General features: G+C 42.1%; 1 pseudogene; it reads left to right on the top strand.

Moving 5' to 3' along the window:
* Positions 1-17,752, top strand: part of LOC123038243 (pentatricopeptide repeat-containing protein At3g22470, mitochondrial-like) — a 37,105-nt pseudogene extending 19,353 nt beyond the window's left edge.
* The last annotated feature ends 4,865 nt before the right edge of the window (positions 17,753-22,617 follow it).

Genomic DNA, 22,617 nt, shown 5'->3' with positions numbered 1-22,617 from the left:
TCCCCCTCTCCGGAGCCCGAAATGGGCTCCAGAGCTGGCTGGCCTCCCGATGAAGAACAGGATTTGGCGGCGACTCCTGATGTCTACTACACAACCTTCTTCTTGTAGACATTGGTGGGCCTCCAAGTGCAGAGGTCTGTAGGACAATAGCAAATTCCCCTCAAGTGGATAACCTAAGGTTTATCAATCCATGGGAGGCGTAGGATGAAGATGGTCTCTCTCAAACAGCTCTGCAACCAAATAACAAAGAGTCTCTTGTGTCCCCAACACACCCAATACAATGGTAAATTGTATAGGTGCACTAGTTTGGCGAAGAGATGGTGATACAAGTGCAATATGGATGGTAGATATGGGTATTTGTAATCTTAAAATATAAAAACAGCAAGGTAGCAAGCGATAAAAGTGAGCATAAACGGTATTGCAATGCTAGGAAACAAGGGCCTAAGCTTCATACTTTCACTAGTGCAAATTCTCTCGACAATAGTAGCATAATTAGATCATATAACAATCCCTCAACAATGCAACAAAGAGTCGCTCCAAAGTCACTAATAGCAGAGAACAAACGAAAAGATTATTGTAGGGTACAAAACCACCTCAAAGTTATTCTTTCTGATCGATCTAGTCAAGAGTCCGTAGTAAAATAACACGAAGCTATTCTTTCCGTTCAATCTATCCTAGAGTTCGTACTAGAATAACACCTTAATACACAAATCAACCAAAACCCTAATGTCACCTAGATACTCCAATGTCACCTCAAGTATCCGTGGGTATGATTATACGATATGCATCACACAATCTCAGATTCATCTATTCAACCAACACAAAGTACTTCAAAAAGTGTCCCAAAGTTTATACCGGAGAGTCAAGACGAAAACGTGTGCCAACCCCTATGCATAAGTTCACAATGTCACTGAACTCGCAAGTTGATCACTAAAACATACATCAAGTAGATCACGTGAATATCCCATTGTCACCACAGGTAAGCACATGCAAGACATACATCAAGTGTTCTCAAATCCTTAAAGACTCAACGCGATAAGATAAATTTAAAGGGATAACTCAATCCATTACAAGAGATAAGAGTGGGTGAAACATCATAAGATCCAACTATAATAGCAAAGCTCGCGATACATCAAGATCGTGCCGAATCAAGAACATGAGAGAGAGAGAGAGAGAGAGAGAAAATACATAGCTACGGGTACATACCCTCAGCCCCGAGGGTGAACTACTCCGTCCTCGTCATGAAGAGCGCCGGGATGATGAAGATGGCCACCGGTGAGGGATCCTCCCCTCCGGCAGGGTGCCGGAACAGGGTCCCGATTGGCTTTTGGTGGCTACAGAGGCTTGCGGCGGCGGAACTCCCGATCTAGGTTATTTTCTGGAGGTTTCTGTATTTATAGGAATTTTTGGCGTAGGTCTCATGTCAGGGGGGTCTCCGAGTCGTCCACGAGATAGGGGGATGTGCCCAGGGGGTAGGGCGCGCCCCCACCCTCGTGGACGGCCCGGAACTCTTCTGGCCCAACTCTTTTACTCCGGGGGCTTCTTTTGGTCCATAAAAATCATCAAAAATTGGCACGTCAATTGGACTCCGTTTGGTATTCCTTTTCTGTAAAACTCAAAAACAAGGGAAAAATAGAAACTGGCACTAGGCTCTAGGTTAATAGGTTACTCCCAAAAATCATATAAAACAACATATAAATGCATATAAAACATCCTAGATGGATAATAGAATAGCATGGAATAACCAAAAATTGTAGATACGTTGGAGACGTATCAACTCCGTATCGTAAAACGCGGTAAACTTCCTCTTCTATTTTTTCTGAAAAATGGAATTTTATAGAATAGGAATAAGGGTCAGTAGAGCCTCGTGGGCCCAACTACCCACCAGGGCGGGGGTGGCGCGCCCTGGTGCCTTGTGGGCAGCTGGCCCCCCCTCCTGTGGGTCTTGGTTTCATTATTTTTTATTTATTTAAAAATAATTCTTCAAAAAGTCTCGTCCAAATTTAAGAACTTTTCTTTCTGCACAAAAACAACACCATGGTAGTTCTGCTGAAAGTAGCGTCAGCCTGGGTTAGTTTTATTCATATTATGCAAATTAGAGTCCAAAACAAGAGCAAAAGCGTTAGGAAAAATAGATATGATGGAGACGTATCAACTCCCCCAAACTTAACACATTGCTTGTCTTCAAACAATTCAGAGTGATAGAAAAAAACTTTTACGAACTCTTTTGTTTTTGTTTCCATACAAATGCTTAAATAGCATCCATATTTTCAGCAAAGATCGTGGCTAACCATGCAAACAGTAACTCTTAGAAATTGTATTAACTCATATCAATGATATAATCAACTAGCCAGCAATAATAAGATATCTCAAACGCAAACACTTTGTCAAAACAATCATGATATAATATGACAATAATGACATCTCGCTAGCCCTTTCTAAGACCTCAAAATATAAATCCAGAGCACCCCCAAAGTTTAAGCAGCGACTAAACATTGTAATTCATGGTAGAATAGATCCAGTGATGATGCATTCAACATTAACTATACACAATGAATGAGGATGACAATAGTGCTCTTAGGTCTGGTGCTTGTTTGAGAAGGTGATGACTCAACATAAAAATAATATAATATAAAAGTAAATAAATAGTCCCTTCGTAGAGGGAAGCAGAAATATGTAGAGGTGCCAGAGCCCAAAGCTTAAATCAGAGATTAATATAATTTTGGGAGGTATACCCTTCCTGACAACATTATGCAACAAGGTCACGCCTTAAATTTCCGTTTCCACAATGGGGTACCTGATTTAGCAAACCCCAATCCATACAACCACATGCATCGCTAAGCTATCTCTATGATCCAGCAAACCCCAATCCATACAACCACATGCATCGCTAAGCTATCTCTATGATCCAACACAAAGCGTCCAGCTACTACATCAATTCATGCCATTTTGGCTACCAAAAATTGGCATGTTCAACGTACATACTAGCTATGGACAAAGATCATTCATGGTTTCCCTTGCCCTTGCCCGCGTCCTTGCCATCTATGTCAGGAAAGTAGCGCTCAAAGGCGCAAAATGGATCCAGCCGGAGTTGTTCGACCCGTCGTTGTCATCCTTCTCCTCTTTAGGGGTAGTCTGGTTATGGCACAGACCGCCCAGTTATGCTCACGGGCGAGGGTGCAAGTGTTCCTGTTGCTTCTCTAGGATACAGGCCTGGACGGCTTCCTCCTCCAAGGCAAGATTAGTACAGGTACATGCTTTATTCCATTGATGCTTTTCAACCGATACAACTGAAAGTATTATGCTCGACTTCTTCCTCCTCTTTAACATGTGCTTCCTTGCTCTGAAAATTACTAGTCGGTCCATCCGACCTCCCCATTGCACCAGTTCCCCAACTCATGTTCTTGTGCGGAGTGAACCTAATTGATTCACGAAATGGTGGGCGCGCGGTTGTATTCATCTCTCCCCGCTGGGGTTGGACACATCTAGTGGGTATGACCCAACAAACCACACGAAAAACAGAAATATGTACGAGAGATTTTCATACTAAATATTGAAGAACTCCACCTCACGCTTTTTAGCTGATTCAAGTTGCACCCATTGCATAAGCGGCTCTTTCATGTTAATCTACCCATGAGTCCTCAAACATGAACCCCATGAATACCCATGCGCACCTGCATCCAGCTGCACCACTTCCCCAACCATGTATGCAATCTTATGAGACCACGGAGGGAACAACATATTAAAGGGCAGATTCACCACTCGCGCCCAGATTTTCAGCCGATCAAACTTCAACTCTGACGGACGCGAGTGAATATTGTTGAATAAGTAGGCAATTTTTTTGACTAATTTAATCCATAAACAAATCACTAGCATGGCATTGACAGAAAATTAACGACATATTGACTCTCCGTTACTGACTGACAAAAATATGCGCATAGGTGTGAGCTTGACTCGGCTCATTCCCGACGTGGCGGGCCGAGGCGGGTGGCAGAGGAGGGGTGTGCGAGGGCTCTTCTATTGTCAAGCTCCAATAGCATGTGAAAGAGAAACCCTTATAAAAAGGTCCAACTCCTTTCCAACTTCCGGGGTGGGACTAAACTTTCCACCTCCACCTAGTGCCAATTAAACCCACATGGACCCTTAGAGATTTTCTGAAATTATTAGATGGGCCTAAAGCCCACCTCATATTTCAACAAATATTGAAGATATCCAAAACCACATTGTGCTTTCCCGCAAACCACATGCTGCCATCCCAGATACAATCTCTATCACTCTTGTTCTCAAAACTTGCCACAAAAACATTGCCCCCCATTAGGGCTGGAATTTGAGCTGAGTGGAGCCAGCTCGGCTCGACTCGCTAGAGCTCGTTTCATTAACGGGCTAGCTTGACTCGACTCGTTATTATAACGAGCTCAAATCCAAAATTGGTTCGACTCGTATAACTCGCGAGCTGGCTCGTTTAGCTTGTTAAGCTCGTTAAAGATATGAACATAAAACCCTTAAATGTTATAAAAATGATTATGTATATATTAAATATATATATATATCACTAACAATAGTAATTTTCTTGTAATGCATGAGTCTCCTAGGTGGTTGGGCCTTCAACAGCTAGGCCTTGTATTGTGCGCCTAAGACATAGGGTGCTGAGTGGCTGATCTTTTTTTGTATTGGAAGTGGCTGATCTTTTGTACCGAGCCTAACGAGTTACACGAGTACTCGTGAGATTGGCTCGTTTAACTTGGTCTATAAACGATCTTAAACTAAAGCTTGGCTCGACTCGTTATTCTTCGAGTTCGAGTCGAGTCACGAGCTACTCGTTTAGCTCACGAGCTTCGAGCTTTTTTTCCAGCTCTACCCCCCATCGATCTGAAATTCAGACTTTTTGGGTTGCCCCAAGCAAGGCGAAGGGCATTTGCAATTATTCTAACATGCAGAATTTAATGGTACAACACTTTGCCTATCGGTGCCCAGAGTTGTTCTTGAGACTCATTGACTTCATCATCAATCACGAACTTCACCTGTTCTTTGTTTGTAAGATCACAGTAATAAAATATTTATGACAAAAAAGAAGAAGAGAAAGAAACTGCAATCTACTCCTATTGCTAGTGCACGTACACACACAACTTCAAACCCACATGCATCCATCCATGCATTGCTCGGGCTCTCATTTGCTCTCTCCCTTTCTCTCTCTTCCTTCTCCCTCTTCTTGAGAGTCTCCAGCGCCGTCTCGTATCCCCTCCCCTCCTTCTCCGGGAAGCAGGGGTGAGAGAGGAGGTCGGGTCCCTCGTGTACAACGTAAATCTTGGTGTAGGCCAGGGCCTAGGATTGCCTTGGGGTCGTATGGCTCATGCTGATTGTGTGCAGTGTACCGATGCTCTTGTGAAGCATGTGATGGTCGTTGGAGGTTTACTTTGTTCTTTCTCCATGCCCCCATGGTGGGGATGGAGCGGCAAGGACGACCCCGACGAGACATGCGTCAATAAGCACAAGGTTGTCTAGGATCGAGCCGTCGCGGTGGTCACCTCCAGTGGCACACACTGGTGGCAGATCTTAGTGGAGATCAACCTGGGCCATTGCCCCCCAGGCCAGGAGATTTGTTCATATTATCATCGGTAACCGACCCCCCCCCCCCCCCCCAACCCTTTTGCTCCTCCTAAGATGTGGCCCAAGCTCCGCCACTGACACCTCTCTCCTCTTATGTCCTTGTGGTGATGGAGGAATCTGGAGTCAATGGCCCAGGCTTGGCTTCCTTTCTTGGTGTTGTGCCTCGCCGGATTCGAGCTTCCGGCGACGATGTTCTTGTCCCCTAAGCTGGAGAAGGGCCTCTGGAGTGGATCTGGAGGCGGATGATGGGGATCCCAAGCCCAGAACATGGTGGGTTCACGGGAACTACGGCGCACGTGATGGCTTGCCGGGTTTTTTCGACGAGCCGTCGTATCTTCAGGCCGAGAATGGCGGCCAATATCATTCCTCTCGGTCATGGTGCCTGATGGGAGACAGTGTTGCTCCATGATGGAGCCTACGTTGTTTAACTACAGGGGTTTCACTGGACCAAGTGGTTTGTCCCCGCGGCCGGCGACGGCGAAGGATAGAGCTATCAGAGAGCAATTGGACCCGATTGCGTTTCCTATTTCTGCGGAGCGACCTTTTCGTAAGCTTCGGGGACTATTATGTAATTTTTGGTACCTTTGTAATGCCCACGGCTTTGAATAATGCAGTGCCGGGTCTTCTGGATCCTTTCCCTTGTTCAAAAAGAATAAAAAAACGTGCATGCATGCATTCCTAGTAGACACCACTCGCACTACATGCATTTGCATGCGTGCACTTACACTGAGCTAAGCTCTAGATCAATTTTTCTGTAATAATGAACATACACAGCTGAGGCCCCGGTTGCAATGTTGTTTTCCAGCAGAAAACCCCTGTAAAAGAAAACAGCTGATATTCGCGTACCAACTTGGATCGTCCGTAAAACTTGCGCTTGTTTCTCAGACTAGTAAGCATGCACGTGCAACGCACGTCTCAAACAAAACAAATTCACATGATATAATATTAAAATAATTTTTACAAAAAATTCAAATCGCTACAAAAATGTTATCATGTCACTCAAATTGTATTCTCAAAAAGTGTGACATATTTCTGATCCAACACATGTATCATAGTCTATAGTAGAAACATCTACTCTGGATCTAATTTTTATTTTAGTGAGTTCTTTTACCGAGCCATTTAAATATATTTTATGCACAATGATATGAGCGTGTGTGTAACACACGATCCAGGAACATGTCTCCGCATAAATTTCACTGTCACATAATAAATGTATTATAATTGTTACAAAAATATATTTTAAAACCCGCAACTAAGCATGTCTTGAAGGTCCCTCTTTTGAAGCAATGAAGGTCCATCTATGGATGCGATCAATGATGCTTCGTTCAATGTATGGGATATTGTTTTGAGCTTCATTCTCTTCATAATTAAGAATATGCACCAAAAATTGCTTCCTCAGCTGAAAACCATCCTACATATGCATTATACAACATTGTTATAGCAAGTTGCATGTGCAATGTGTATACAAATAAGCATGGTGTAAATACTCACCTTGGGTATGGGAAAATATAATTTTCCATCGCACAATGAGTGCATGTAATTAAAAACCAAATAACCGGATAGGGCACTGCATGTATGAAATAAACACATAATGTGCGTTGAATGAAACAATTAATATTGTAATGCGTTTAAAAGATTCATACCAGTGTGAGTTTGTTGGAGCAACAGGAACTAAGCATTCCCATTTAGAGATATCATCCTTGAATGCACGGTTTGCAACTTCAAGCGCAAGGTTTAGGTTGTCGACCATAATTTTAAGTACATTATTCCCCAAATTAGGTATTGGTAACGGAACGAAAATTGAGACAACTTTTTTATTTTGATCCAACACAAACAATAGAAATAGCCCAAACATATACCAAGGCAATAAAATCTGCAATGATGAAATAGTTTAGAAATACATGGAATATTAATTAAGATCAAATAAAACACTGTTAGAGATGAAAAAAAATAAAATCTTACCATATCACATTGTGAGATATGGTAATCATTACTGTCAGGCCAGCTATGAAACAACCGTATGTAGCAATTTCCATATTTTCACGATGACTCGAGTCTCGTACATAGTGGAACATCAACTAAAATGAGAATGAGAAAATATTAGTGGAATGAGAAAAAAAATGTAATATGTGATTATAATAACTTACACAAAAGTTCAGATCCATATAGTGAGATGGAATGTCTCTGACAAGTTGGACTTCGTGGCGCGCTAGGATCCGCACAGCCATATTAAAACAATGAATATCCATGTATTCATCATTGTTCGATGTGTTTTTTATTTGTCTCAAATTTAATCTAATAGGGTATGGATCAGAGCTTTTCACCCATTCGCTCCTGTAAAATCGAAATTCTGTCAATTATAATGACACCAGAGTAATTTATTGGAATACAAAATGAACTAAAAAATATGGCTTACTCTAGTAGAGCAACATCGTCAAGCATACTGATGAACAAGCAAAGTTCATCTATTAAATCATTGTTTGCTGAATTGACAGACGGCGAAAGGATAAATGACTGGGAGGTGAGCTCGACTTCTCCTGATATATTAGATGTTTTGAAATTCTCAGGAGGTCTATTTAGAATGCCGCATTCCACGGGATCTGTGCTGTTTTCGTCATCTTCCATGTCTCGATTTCTTATATTATCATCATTCAATTCCGAGTCCACTAACATGACAGCTAATTTTGTTATAAAATCTGTCACATGTTCCTATTAAAGTAGTAATAAGAGATAAATAGTTATAGAACATAGAATAAGTATAATGATACACGGTGAAATGTACATGTGTAGGAATGGCAGACAAAATATCTCCTGTGAAGTACTCCACAAAATTTATCATCTACAGACCACAAGATGACCTGCATGATTACAAAACTTAAATATACTTAATAAATTTTTATCAATTTTATAGGGATTCATGTTTTTTTTAAATCATCAAATGATCATGACTGTAACAAGCAGTGATGAAAACAAAAATCTCACCCACGCAGCATGTGAACCGGACATGCCCTTTGAAATTTAAAGATATTTTTATTTTGTTTGAAAAAAATGCCACACTCATTTATAATGGGTCACTGGCTTATATTACGTAGTACTGTAGTATAGTATAGAGATTGAAAGAAAATGAAAAATTCTGAGTCAATCTTCCACCGTCCCCTCACGCTTATCTTTTCCCCACTCTTCCACCACTTCTCCTAATCCACTTAGAATGGAGCTCTCCGCTAGCCGCACCTCCCCTTCGTCAGCAACTCTGGCGGACGCGCAGGCCCTGCTCCGCCCCGTCCCTCCCCCTCGTCAGCACCGCCGGCGGATGCGCAGGCCTTGCTCCACCCCGCCCCTCCCTCTCGTCAGCACCGGCGGCGGACGAGCAGGCCCCTGCTCTGCCCACCCCTTCTTCCTATCCGGTGCCGCCGGGGCCCTCCCTCTTCCTGGCGACGGCGGGACGCCCAAGCCGGGCATGTTCGCCGGCGACGCCAGGGCCCTCCCTCCTCCTGGTGACGGCGGGGCGCTCGAGCCGGGCTTGCTCGCCGGCGACGCCGGGGCGCTTGAGCTGTGCATGCTCGCCGGTGATGCCGGGGCCTTCCCTCGTGCTGATGCACTCGTCGCGCCACGAACTTCCCTCCACCCTCCCCCCTGTTCGGGACGCCATGAAGGTCCGGTTCCAACTCTTCTTCCCCCCTCGATCCAGATGCTCTGCTCTCTGAAACCAACTTGATTTCCCTGTTCGTTTCGGTCAGGAGCAGGAGCAGTTGCTGCCAGCGACCTCCTTAATTAGGATCACCACGATGACCTCCGCGTGCTGTGATGCTGCTCGGGACCCTCCCTATGCTTCTCCTCGCTCGTGCGGGTCCAGGTTAGTCTCTCCGACCCCGCCGTCTGCTCGTCCCCGTCAAATCGGTGCATATCTGTATACTTTGGGCTTGTAAACAAAGAATAATCAGTATGCAGGGTTTAATATAATTAGAATTAGAACTATTTGGGACATATAGTTGGAAAATATAATATGCCTCTCTCACCTCGGAATCTGTGGACCGCGTGCTCTTCTTTTTCTCCACTTCTCTATTCCATTTAATTCTGCAAGCTTGTCCCCTACAGTTTCTGCCCCTTTGGTGTCGAATGTTTGTGCTAATTCATTGTCTTGAGCTGGCTGCATTTCTTCACTTGTTACCTTGACGGTTAATCCCTGATAGCAACATTACAAAGAATAATCCCTATGTAGTATTATAATATAATGAGAATTAGAACTATTTGGGATAGTTGAAACGGAAGCATGCCTTTGCCACTTCGCAATCTGTGGCCTCTGTGATCTTCTTTTTCTCTACTTCATTGTCGTCGTCTATTCCATTTGATTCTTCCTCGCTTCCTACCTGAAACACACATAATATAATATTACCCGGTACTTACTGGTTCTTCATCAATTAGTAACTGAAACACACAATAATATAATATTCTCCAGTACTTATAAAAGAGCAAATATTATTATGAAGATGAGTAAAGAATCCTAGGTATGATATTATTATACTATAGATTACATATTGTTTTGTCCCCCCTGAATAAGAAGAATAATAACGGCATGCGAAATTAAAAACTGCCTTCGTCAGCTTGGGGGTTTGTATGCTTGTGTTAGGATATCACCTCATCAATCTGCATATTTTCTGTATCTTCCATGATGCCTTGTTCTTCTATTGCCTTTGTTGATTCGGTGTTCATATCCTCATCTTTGGTTATCATGCATTCAATCTGCATATTTTGTGTATGCTCGTCCTTCTCTCCTTTGTCGATGTTTTCCTGAAAATAAAAGCATATATTTACTATCACGCGGTACACATTCAGCCCCTAAGTTTTGTTAGCTTGAAAATCGATCTTATATGTTGGGACGTAGGGAGTACATCACAACTGTATGCACATATTTGTGCATACCGCTCCCTTTCCATCCGATTCTTAATCTCATTACGGCCTGAGTAGATGAAGAATAGATCAGTATACAGCATTATAACTGGGCCATGTAGGATGAAGTTCATCTTCATTACCTTGTGATACAACCAGCTGTGTTTGTGCCCCACTGTTCTCGGCAGAGGCAATTTTCTTCTGTTTGTAAACCTCACATCGTCTCTTATTAATCTCATCCTTATTTTGTGCATACCGCTCCCTATCCCTCTGCCTTTTTACTTCTGTAGGGTCTGCAATCAATGGCACAATTCAGCAGTTGAGCTACAAAAACTGAAATTGGGTGCTTGTGTAATGCTCATCACCCAAGGATTGAGTGTTGCTTATATCCTGGAACGGGGTTCGCGTCCCATTGGGATTGGTCGGGGCCATACGAAGTCCTTGAACCATGTGAATGTCAAGAATGTTATCACACAATTGTAACGGAAGGAATAGTATTAGCACAACGCTAACAGAGTGCAGTTTTATGTTCAACTCCATCCCACTGTTTACCATTAAAGCTTTCTTATGGTGCCTCTGCAACCAATTGAATTCATTTTGCACTAATATACCTGCAATAATGCATCAGGATGTAGTAGGTTGTAGTACTGTATATCTCAGGCAGACTTTATTTGTGTTCGTATGAATTGGAACTGAGCATTGAACGATCCATATGCAGCTTGATGAGGCATTTAGGTGAAGTCAGTCCAACGCTCCAATGCTCATCAGGGATCATGTTAGCATATGGTCATGCCATAAGTCACCACTTCATACATTTTCCTTAAGTCACCAGTTCCTACATTTTCCTTCTAGAATTGCTCTTGTTTTTCATAAATTCAATCAAAGCAATTGACGAATCACATGAACAGGTTGACAAATGAGATACATCCAAAATACATCAGTAATCACAAATAGAAGATGTGATAAACGACAAAGAAGATTATGGTAGCCATGCCATCAAAGGAGATTGGTGCAATCTAATTTCTTCACATGTCTTCAAGAAAATCAGTGCAATTCTGGTAACAAAATCAGTGCCTCTACGGACCAGAGGCGTCTTCTAGCCTAACGAAGTCTTGGCGGCACCTGTGCCGGCGAAGAGCTCGTCGTCGCCGCCGTGGGAGGGCGCCTGGGCGGCCGCACCTGCGTTTGGGAAGAGCTCGTTGTCGCGGCCGTCGTCGGGTGACTCGGCGAGCTCGTCGTCACGGCGGTCGTCGGGTGCCTCGGTGGCTGTGCAGGGCAGCGACGGCGCACGTAAGCTTGACGCCAGATTGATTCCCTGGATATATCTTTCCCTAATTTTTAATAATAAAGCACGGATTGACTCCGTGGGTTCACCGTCACAGTACGCTTCTTCTCGTAAATTTACGCTTTTAGTTTGTATTTAAAATATATTCAAGGTGGTACTAATATTTTCATGTGTTAGCGTTCGTTCGTACATCGCCCAGGTGTCCACGATAAAACTCTCTGGTTCGTCGGTGACATGGGCCTGAAATTTCATAATAACTACGTACAGGCAGCTATCCCAGCCCAGCTAACTGGCCGCAAATAACATGGGCCTTCCCTTATGGGCTGCATGCACGCGAGTGGGCTTCCTTATATTAGATCATAGAGAAAGAAAAAAAATACATTACTGTGGAGAATCGCACGTTAGATCTCTTCTATTTCTTGGGGCTACAACAACCAACGGAGACAAACATCCTACTTGATGAATAATCCCACCTCGCAATTTTAAGGACACGCATACCGGTTAATATAGCCAAATAATTAACAAACAAACGTGAAAAGAGAAGAGCTAAATAAGCGGATGGGCTAATTAAGGAAAGGAATGTGGCTAAATAGATGCGGCTAATTCAAAGGAAGTATTGTGTGGGCTCGGCAGAATATTCAAAGGAAGGATTATGGAAGGATTGTGGTGAGGGTGGGCTCGGCACAATATTTAAATGGACGGGATCCTTAATTAATATAAGGCAAGGGAAAACGGAAGGAAGAAATTATGTGAGGCTAATAAGTAAAAGGATTGGTATAATAAGGAAGGATTTAAACGGGTGGAATCAGGATTGTGTGAGGCTAAAAAGGGAAGGTTGATTTATGGAGGAACGAAAATGAGCACGGCAAAAATATATAAGATGTTGTATTTTGTATGCATATTAATGATTTTATTTCTTTATAAGATTTTTACTCTTGCCGGTTTGAAATATCAATTAATATACTAGGAGCATTAAGTCCACAAAATTATAGGTTGGTGGGCAAGAGAGACTCGTGAAGCTTTGTGATACAGTATGATGATCAAATCCATAGTTGTGGGATTAATTATGTTCCACATGAATAGATGGGCAAGAGAGACTACCATCGACAATTATGACGAAAAGAAGAATTAGCGACAACAATGGGTCTTTAGAAATATACAATTTTTTCTACAGTTGCAACGATAACCACCGGTTTCATCGGCACAAACAACAGTTGGTCCTATCAATATCAACAAGCCCAACCACATGGTACGTGTGGTAAGCTACATGAAAACAGAAAAAACAAAAAATATCAACAAGCCCAATAATAAAAGCAAATCTCATGCTACTGAGCCCCAAGTATATTCATTATCCTCTTCCATAAATAATATTAATATGTCAATCAATCGTGTGATCTCATTATTTATGTTTTCTATTAATATTAATTTTATTTATATAGATAAGTTGGTACATCTTCTCCTTAAAAGTTGATGACATCTGTATCATCTTTTCATAATTGAAACACATGTTTTTAGGTCCTCTGGAGCTTGCTACCTATTTTTGTTTTGTAGAATTGTTTGTGTAAAATCCCAGCATTTCCACTTTATTATTTTTTTGGTTTGTTAATATTGTGTGACAACGACATGGATCGATGATAAGTGGCTCTCACCAGGCACCCAACACATGCCGACACCAGATGTGATAAAAGAAATATAGCTACAACCATCATGAAATATATTTCAAGATGTGATAAAAGATAACCAGTTCTATTTTAAATTAGAATATGATGATGAATTATAGCTCTATATAAATAAATTCATCTGGAATTAGCATATAAATTGTTATTGTGTTGGTCTACGGATTTTGGTGAGCATTAAATTTCACATGAACTATCATTGTATTTTCCCGTATAATTCTAACTAAATTTAAATACACTATAATTATGTCTCCCGTTGCAACGCACGGGCATTTATGCTAGTTTCCTATAAGTTAGCACATTTGTTTCCGTATATGACTCTCTGTGTTAATTGGACGTGAGATGTTTCCTTTGTGTGGGCGTGGGTTGTTTCCCTGGTGCGCGCGTTGGCAGAGTTTTCTTCCGCCCTGGAAAACTGCTAAACGCACTTCGTTTGTGGGTTGGTGTAATCGTGACGGCTAGATCTAATTAAGAGATTTGATCGTGAGGCTCCAATTAATCGGAAATGTTATGTGTAGATTAGACTGGGTGCGTTTAGCGTTGAATATGTTCTCTTGTTTAATAGTAGTAGAGATTACACCGGTATTTGGCCGGTTTTCGATACACACCTCCGCCCATCGATTTTACTTTACACTTGTATCTTACCGGCTGCGTAGCAAATTTCGGCTGGAAAAGACGAGCCAAGATCTGTATTTATTTCACATGTGTATTAGAGGAAACACGAGAATCCAATCAAGGCCTAAACGTGCGCGGCGCAAATTCTCGACAAAACCTTTTTCTTCCGACTTCTCCTCTACCACCGCCGCCGTGCGCACCACTACGACACATTATGAGCATATATCATCCTTGGCACGAGTTGAGGCCCGGGCATCAAGTGGATGCCGCCACGCCGGACGAGCGAGCTAGACCAACAACTCTACCAGTAGATTGTTCAAGTCGTGCGCCTCGTGTGTGTAGTTGCTCAGGCATTAGATTGTGCCAGCCATGCATTCGTCAACAGGTACGTCGGACGCTCCGGTACCAACCAGGAGACCAGCGAGTCCATGGTGGCCACGAAGATGCCGCTGTGGTAGTCCACGATCCCTTTGGGTGCCGACGTGGTGCCGGATGTGTAATTGAGTATCATCTGCAGTGTCCCACTTGAACTCCGGGTTGCCCAGCCACTCGTACGTCAGAGCCGCGGCGGGCGCGGGAGGGAGACGCCGAAGGAGGAGAGCTCGAGGGCAGCGGCGGTAGGTCTGGGACCAGGTGAAGACGGTTCCGCCATAGACGACGGAGGGGCGGTCGCCGTACACGGTGGCGGCGTGCTTAAGGACAGGAAGCGCAGCGCCGTGAGCGGGCACGAGCTGGCCAGTTTGCGCCGAGCCTCACCCGCAAGAGAAGAGAGCACGGAGCAGGGGAGGGCAGAGCGTGCGGCACGAGGGCTTGTCCCCGCCACGAGCCCGCGCTACAAGTAGGGCGCTGTTGGAGCCGCCCGATGCAAAACCAACAGTCGAGATGGAGTAAACAGCCACGGGGAATTTCCAGCGGAGCTTTTGATCTCTGATTTTTTCGAAAAAAACAGATGTGATGACGACGCTGGTACCAGTCAGTCTACTTCTATTCACTTAGCATCAACCAAATATTACATATTCTAATTCCCTGTCAGATTCTTTTCTCTGGTTTTTGTGAGCTTTTTTACTATGACACGTGTATTCTTTGGCACTTCAGCTACATGTAAGTTGCCTGGAAATTGAATATGGGCCAGTCGATTTTTATTGGCCGTGGATTGCTGCTGTGCGATTCGTGTTATCTTTTTCTTCCTCCTGTTTGGTGACTTGTTTTTGAGAGCAACTAGTTCACGAGCGCTTTTTCGGGAACCTCGCAACAATCAGCGCTACTTGACGTGCTCTCAGCTGCCAGCCATGTGTCGCGCTCTGGGCGCTTCCTCTGTATTTTGTTTTTTTTCGCACGCGTTTTCGGCTTTTTAAACTTTTTTTGGTTTATTCGATGTTTCGGTTTTCCACCGGTCTTCCTCAGCTTTTGGATAAAAAAATTAAAATTTTCTTTTGTGCGAAAAAATGTGTTTTTTTTCACGAGAGTCACAGTTTTGCTTCCGCGAGAGTCAGGGTTGTGCCTATCGGAAACGAAAAAACGGTTTTTTTCCTTTCATGAAAGGCACGGTTTTGCGTCCGCGAGGGGCACGGGGGTGCTTTCGCAAGAGACACGACCGACCGTGCGTCTCGGAAACGAAAAAAATGCGTTTTCTGTTTTTTTTTCTTGCCGCAAGAGGCACGGTTGTGCTTTCGCGAAAGGCACGGCCGTGCCTCTCAGAAACGAAAAAAACGTGTTTTCTATTTTTTTTTCTTTTGCAAGAGGTACAGTTTTGCTTTTGCTGAAAGGCATGGTTGTGCTTTTACGAGACGCATCTCGGAAACGGGAAAAAAAAACGTGTGTTCTCTTCTTCTTCCCCCCCTCCCCCCTCCCACGAGAGGCACGGTTTTGATCCCGCGAGAGGCACGGTTGTGATTTCCCGAGAGGCACGGGTGTGCCTCTTTTGGAAAGGGAAAAACCCGTGGTTCTGGTTCAGTTTTTTAGTTCAATTTTTTTCGTGAAAAAATAGTTCGTCAAAACCTATATGGGATCTAGTTTTGAAGACCTCGAAGCGAGGAATCCAACGGTGAAAACGGTCCGAGGTTTGGACGCACGATTTAAGAGATAAAACATTTTGAATAAACGGGTCTATGAAAAAAAGGCAAAACTCCTAGATTGTGACAAGTGGCGCACATGTAGCGCGCCACTTGTCACAACCTGAGAAGATGGGAGTGATCTTTGCAATGAGTACTCCTTAATTAGTGATTTCGCTTGTTTTTAGCTGGGAATTTGTGACTAACCTCAGTGTTAGGTGGGTCAATATATACCTTAATGGGCTGAGGCCGGTTAAGTGGGCAACCAAGCTAACTCTATGTAGCACATTTGACAACCCACTCATCCCCTCTCTTCCTTTGGCTTTTTCGTTTTTTCTCTATATTTGTGTGTTTTTGTTTCTTTTTAAATATATTTTTATGGGTATTATTGGGATGCTCGATTAGTGTAAATAAATTCATGAAAGTGCTATAAAATAAGTGTGTAACTACAGTAGAGCATGAAAATTGCACTATTATATGCATATTATTTGTATATTACAAAAAACAATTTTAGTGCAAAGTTTTGTGCAAGTTTTATATTATTTATATTTTATTTTTTAAAAGGGTAATACCAATGTCACTATTTCATTCTTACTAACAAAGCAACATTATTTTGATTTTTTTAGTTTTGTTTTCATTTTTTTCTTTAAGGGTAAAACCAATTCCACTAATTCATTTTCTTCTTAGGAAACTTCCTTCTCACAAAAGATCCACTGTTCTATGCTTATTATTGCATAGTATAAGTGCAATTTCTTCATAAATTGTGTGCAGTTTTTTCATTATGGTTTAGTTTTAATTTTAATTTATTTCTTATTAAATTTAATACCATTGCCACTAATTCATTCTTACTTTGAATCTTTGATGATTATCATCTAAAATGCTGGGATATGCCGATCTAGAAACATCAAGGGTGCGTTCTGGCAGCTGGAGATCATGGTCGCGAAGGGGCTACAACTAACCATGGGTCTGAACATACTGTTTGACTATGCTGCAAAAGATCTAGATACCTGGATGGCCAAGGAGGTGCTAGAGCGGTGCGAAGAGCTGGGCTTCGAGGTCGACGCCGTGACCTATAACACGGTCATGGATCATTTCTCCAACAAGATGAAGTGGATGCGTGTCATCAAGTTGTTCACGGATCTTCTCAAGAAGCCCATAACACCCAATGCGCACACATACAATATTCTGATCTCATCCCTGTGCCGAGCCGACAACTTCCAGCTTGCCAAGTTCGTGTTCAGCTGCAACGGGTTTGTGGCGGACAACATGACCTGTAACATTCTGATCCACAAGTTCTACGACGCGGGAAAGAAGGGCGAGCTCGGGTTCTCATTCTCCAACGTCGATGCGGGGAAGATTGCCCCAGACAAATCACATACAAGACACAGGTCGATTGCCTCTTTGGGTCTGGGAGGAGACCCGAGGCTGCCAATCTGGTTAGGCACATCGATGATGGATACCTTGCAGAGCCCGTAGTGCATCTTGCATGCTGGTTGGTTAGGAGTCGAAACGTTCGAGAGGCTTTGAGTATGCTTGATGACATGTTAGCGAAAGGAGTTGCTTTAGATGCTAGGGTTTTTGCCACTTTACATGGCAGTGGCCTTAATTTTCAACTTGTAGTGGTGTATTAACAGGAGACAAACATGAAAACTAAAAACACCTTTTTGGTCTTCTTTATTGTTACGCAATCCCGGGTCCATGGGCCCAACAATGTGGGACTAAACCCAACAATCACCCCCCCTCACACATCGTTTATCCATGGGCCCACTAACACCAGCGTTTCCAGCCCACCAACTATGACCGACCACCTACTGAGATTTATTCTGGGCATCCCGGGTCCGCTAACACCATCGTTTCTGACCCACATGCGTCATCAGGCCCAACCTGAGAGCAGCACCGACTTATGAGAGGCCTTGGGACCTCTCCCCCCAAAGACTAGACTATTAGGAGGGGACAACCCCGCCCTTGTAAGTCGTGTTATGTCTCCCCCCAAAACCGATGTGAGACTAAACCCAACAATATAGTACATATATAAGCATGATATATTCTGTCACACAAAAATATGTTATGTTCCAACTTATAAAAGGATTTGCTTCATGATGATGGGTTCTCAAGAAGCAATGATCTTAGTAAATCTCTTGTTTTGTTAGGCATGTCTACTGTTCGTGTAGGAAGTTACTCTTCACAACAGATTATTTCAATGTAGTTAGTTGCTTACGAGGTGATGCCAAAGGAGAGCATTGTCTGCAGAGTAACTGAGTTTTGTTCATTATGTTTTGGAAGCATTTGTGAGTTGTTATCCTGACACTCAAGCGGCTGATGCTTCAGTAAATTGCTTGGTGATTCCAGATTCAATTGTTCTCCTGACACCTTCGAGAAACCTTGTCTGTAATGATGCACCATGGATGGACACTAATACCACTTCAAAGCATTTTGTGCATCATATTATCTGTGATGATCTGCCCAACAGAATAGGGGCCCGGTCTCTTTTCCCCTACATGTGTTGAGGAGTGAACCAGGCTATCTCAGATGGATGACATGGGTGTTTGATTTGGCTACATCATGCGTGTATATTGACTGAAAATAATAATTTCCTCGTAACATAAGCAGATCCATGGTAAGATTTAAACACTTAAAATGATGATTTCCTCAGAATATATGCAACAAAATGCATAGGGTTGGCCCATAGCTTGGGCAAAAGGGGCGACCGCCCTAGGCCCCAAGAGGAGAGGGTCCAATCTACAAATTATACTAGTGAACTATACATTATACATTACACACGAATGTTTATTAAATGCTGAAAATAAAGACTTGATTTGCAGGAGCGTAAGTTCGCACCACATACTAATAGGCTATATCACGCGGAGGCAAACCAAATTGACTGGCAAAGTTGAGTTCAAATACACTAGTCTTTCTTCACGATGGATGTCTTAGTATCATAATGAAAATTATGTTAACTAGATTTCAGTTTTAAACCAATGCACAATTTTTAATTTGAGAAATGGGTAGGACATCTCATTTGCACCAAATCAAACTAGGTCAATATGGATAAGCATGTCAGATAATCGAATCATACGCAAAACGAGAATCAGCAACATTTTTGGTTCTCTGATGATTCCATTACTAAACCCAACTCATGAGTCACATTTTCTATACCCTAGAAGTTTCTATGAATATGGTCGGCTAATATACACTAGAAACTGCTATTAATTTTTTTAATGTATATTATTTTGGAATCTATACCATTATATTCTTATATGTGTTGAATTCTATTTTTCAACAACCGTTCCCCCTTCCTCAAATTTACCGTGTTCCCCCCTTCCTCAAATTTAACGCGTTGTTTATACGCAAGTTATCAGCTGAACAGTTTGTATATTAGCATGCTATTTTCACAAAAAGTTCTCGCAAGTATATTTTTGAACAACTTTTTCATCCCTTGGTTAATGTTACAGCGGTCTTTTGTTCGTAAATTATCGATTACGTGGGAGGTATATTAGCATACTATTTACACATAAGCTAGCGACGATGTGTTTTTCAACAAAAAGTTTCCTGGGTCAAAAAGTTACCATGTCTGTATCTAAGTTATCGATTGTTGGAGTTTATATCATCATGTTATTTACGTAGAAATTACCGGACAAGTTTCGAACAAAAAAGTCTCGGGTCAAAAAATCAACATGATTTTGTTTGTAAGTTATCTGGTATGGGTTGCTTAAAAACCATGTTTTTTACATAAAAATTACCAGAGTATTGTTTCAACGGTATTTTTTCTCAGGTCAAAAATTATCATGATGTTTTGGACGTAAGTTATCAAGTCTGCAGTGCGTATATTACCATGCTATTACACAAAAATTATTGTAGGTATATTTTCCAATATTTGTTTACCCTGAGTCAAAAATGTATCATGGTGTTTATATGCAAATTATCAAGCCTACGCTGCTTTAAAAATCTTATTTGATCAAAAGTTACATGTCATTTTTGACCACAACTACTATCCACACCAGGAAGAACCAGACACGCACTTCATGAAACATTTCGCGAGCCTACTAGGCAATGTAACCTTGAAGTGAAGTCTCTTCCTGCTCCTGCCAATGTTGTTGTCACACGCCGGTGGTGGTGATGCCAGCTAGGTGGTCACGAGGGGCGCGGAGGTGAAGGCATGCTTGTAAGTTGGCTTCCCTAGGTAAAAGATAATGTGGTGTTTGTACCTAAGTTATTAGGTTTGCAACGCATATATTACCATGCTATTTACATAGAAATTACTGGGGTATGTTTTTAACATTTTTTTCTCCGGTCAAAGTTTACCATGGTGTTTGTACGTAAGTTCCCAACACTGCGGTGCGTATATTACCAGACTTTTTACACAAAAATTACAAGAGTTTATGTGTGAGTTATTAGATCTGCAGATCTTAAGTTTCCATGTTATGGAGATAGAAATTACAGTGGTAAAATTCAACAATTTTTTCCCAGTCAAAGTTACCATGGTGTGTGTTCATATGTTATCAGGTTTGCGGTGCATAAATTAACATGTTGTTTACACCAAGGTTATCAGGGGAATGTTTCAACATTTTTTTCATTCAGGCCAAAGTTACCATCATCAGCTAAAACAAATATAGAAATGTGGAAGTTGAGATGTACGGAAATTGAGATGCCGATATATATAGTAGCAGCAAATTTTGAACACTAATCAGTTGTTTATAGAAGGGTCGGTTAATTTAGCGAGTGCCCAAGCTTTTCTATTTATGCGAGCACGAGATGGATCAAATCTTGGTTTGGATCCATCTGAACTCTGACAGCCTGAATACTTAGCTAATCAGCGTGTGCACATGTGAACGAAATTATCCCAGTGGTCCGCAGCCTACATATGAACCTGTTGGTCAAGGGATCAAACCCCACTTAACACTAATTTTTTTCTCTTGGAGAGGAAAAAAGGACCGCACGATCGCCCGCACGGGAGAAGCGAAAGGGTGCGGTTCGATCGGGGCTGCCAAGCGAGATCGTGTCCGCGAACGTTGATGAGATCGTGTGGCAGTTTTGCAATCTGTCACACGGTTGCCACATACATATTTTCCTATATAGGACTCCTCTTTTATACTCCCGGGTGTATGTACTCCCACCATTAGTTTTTTTTTAGAATTACTCCCACCATTAGAGGTAGATTGGAAAACTGAGTTATCCATTCATTATATCCGATTTCTTAAATGGTGGCCGAACAGATCTAACAACCAGCCCGCCGGAACTCCCCCGTGCATGCGGAGCTCACTATAGATTAGATTAAACCATATAATTGGAGTTTAAATTAATGGTATCTGGACGTGGGTTATGTAAAAACGTTTGCATGCTGATTGTTTCAAAGGAGTATGTACATATACTGATTTTTTAATGGGGTATATACTACTATTTTCAGAGTATATACTACCATATGTTTATACTGGAGTATCATTCGTATGATGCATGCAATATTGATCAGTATATACTGATAACGATTGTTGGAAAGGAGTATATGGTTCTTTTTTTAAATTAGGTATACTACTCGATGCAAAACAAAAATAAAAAAATGAGATATACTACTTTTAAAGGTGTATGTACTATTTGCACAAGGAGTATAGCACAGAGGTTTATCTTCCATACGATGTTCCCTGACCAAGCAATAATATATGTTTCGCCGTCCTGTAGTATGTATACTTCATCAACGAGGATAAGTATACGGCAAGAAATTATGTATACTGAAACTAAGTGAAGCATGTTGGAATAAGTATATGTAAATACCATTTGGGTCTTTTTTTAACCAGCTACTTGGTGTCATAATTGTGGTATACACTTCTGAATTATTTTAGTAGTATGTACGCACATGCGGATTTTTTTCATTTGTAGATATTGTTAATTTAGGGCATAATACGTTTTAGTGTATGTATATACTGCTTTTCGTCCTGTATACAGCCCTACTTTAGTTACTCATCCAAATATTCAAACTAGTATATAAACTTCTTTCTTGTAGTATGTGCGGTATATAATACTGCCTATTATTAAGTAATATATACTGATTTTTGGGTGGTATATAACCTAAGCATCCAAATTAGTATCTACATCTTTAATGAAGGGTATGTATGTACCGAAATTGCCTAGGAGCACTCGGCGACGACGCTCACTGGAATCCTACCCAGCCAGTCATCTCAGAATCCTTAATCACCATAATAGCCCTAATGTATTCACAGCTTTATCATCTCGTATTCCCTTCCCATTAATCAGTATGTCAGAATTAAAGTCCACGCGTTTCTGGCAGTGCAATTCATGTGCTGAGCAGTGAGCCGAGCTCACCTAACAACCCCCAACAACCTAAATTGAGTTAAATGCACTGGTGCCTCTGTTTCTCCCAAGGGCACACTCCTTTTCAACCCAACGGTCATCTTCCTCCTTTCACCAGCTCATCTAAACGGCCATCTTCCTCCACACACCATATCATCCCGGGTTGTGCCATTCACAACTCCACTCTTCATCC

The sequence above is a fragment of the Triticum aestivum genome, chromosome 2A (genome assembly GCF_018294505.1).
Source record: "Triticum aestivum cultivar Chinese Spring chromosome 2A, IWGSC CS RefSeq v2.1, whole genome shotgun sequence".
Taxonomy (NCBI): domain Eukaryota; kingdom Viridiplantae; phylum Streptophyta; class Magnoliopsida; order Poales; family Poaceae; genus Triticum; species Triticum aestivum.
This window is presented reverse-complemented; position numbering and strand designations above follow the sequence as displayed.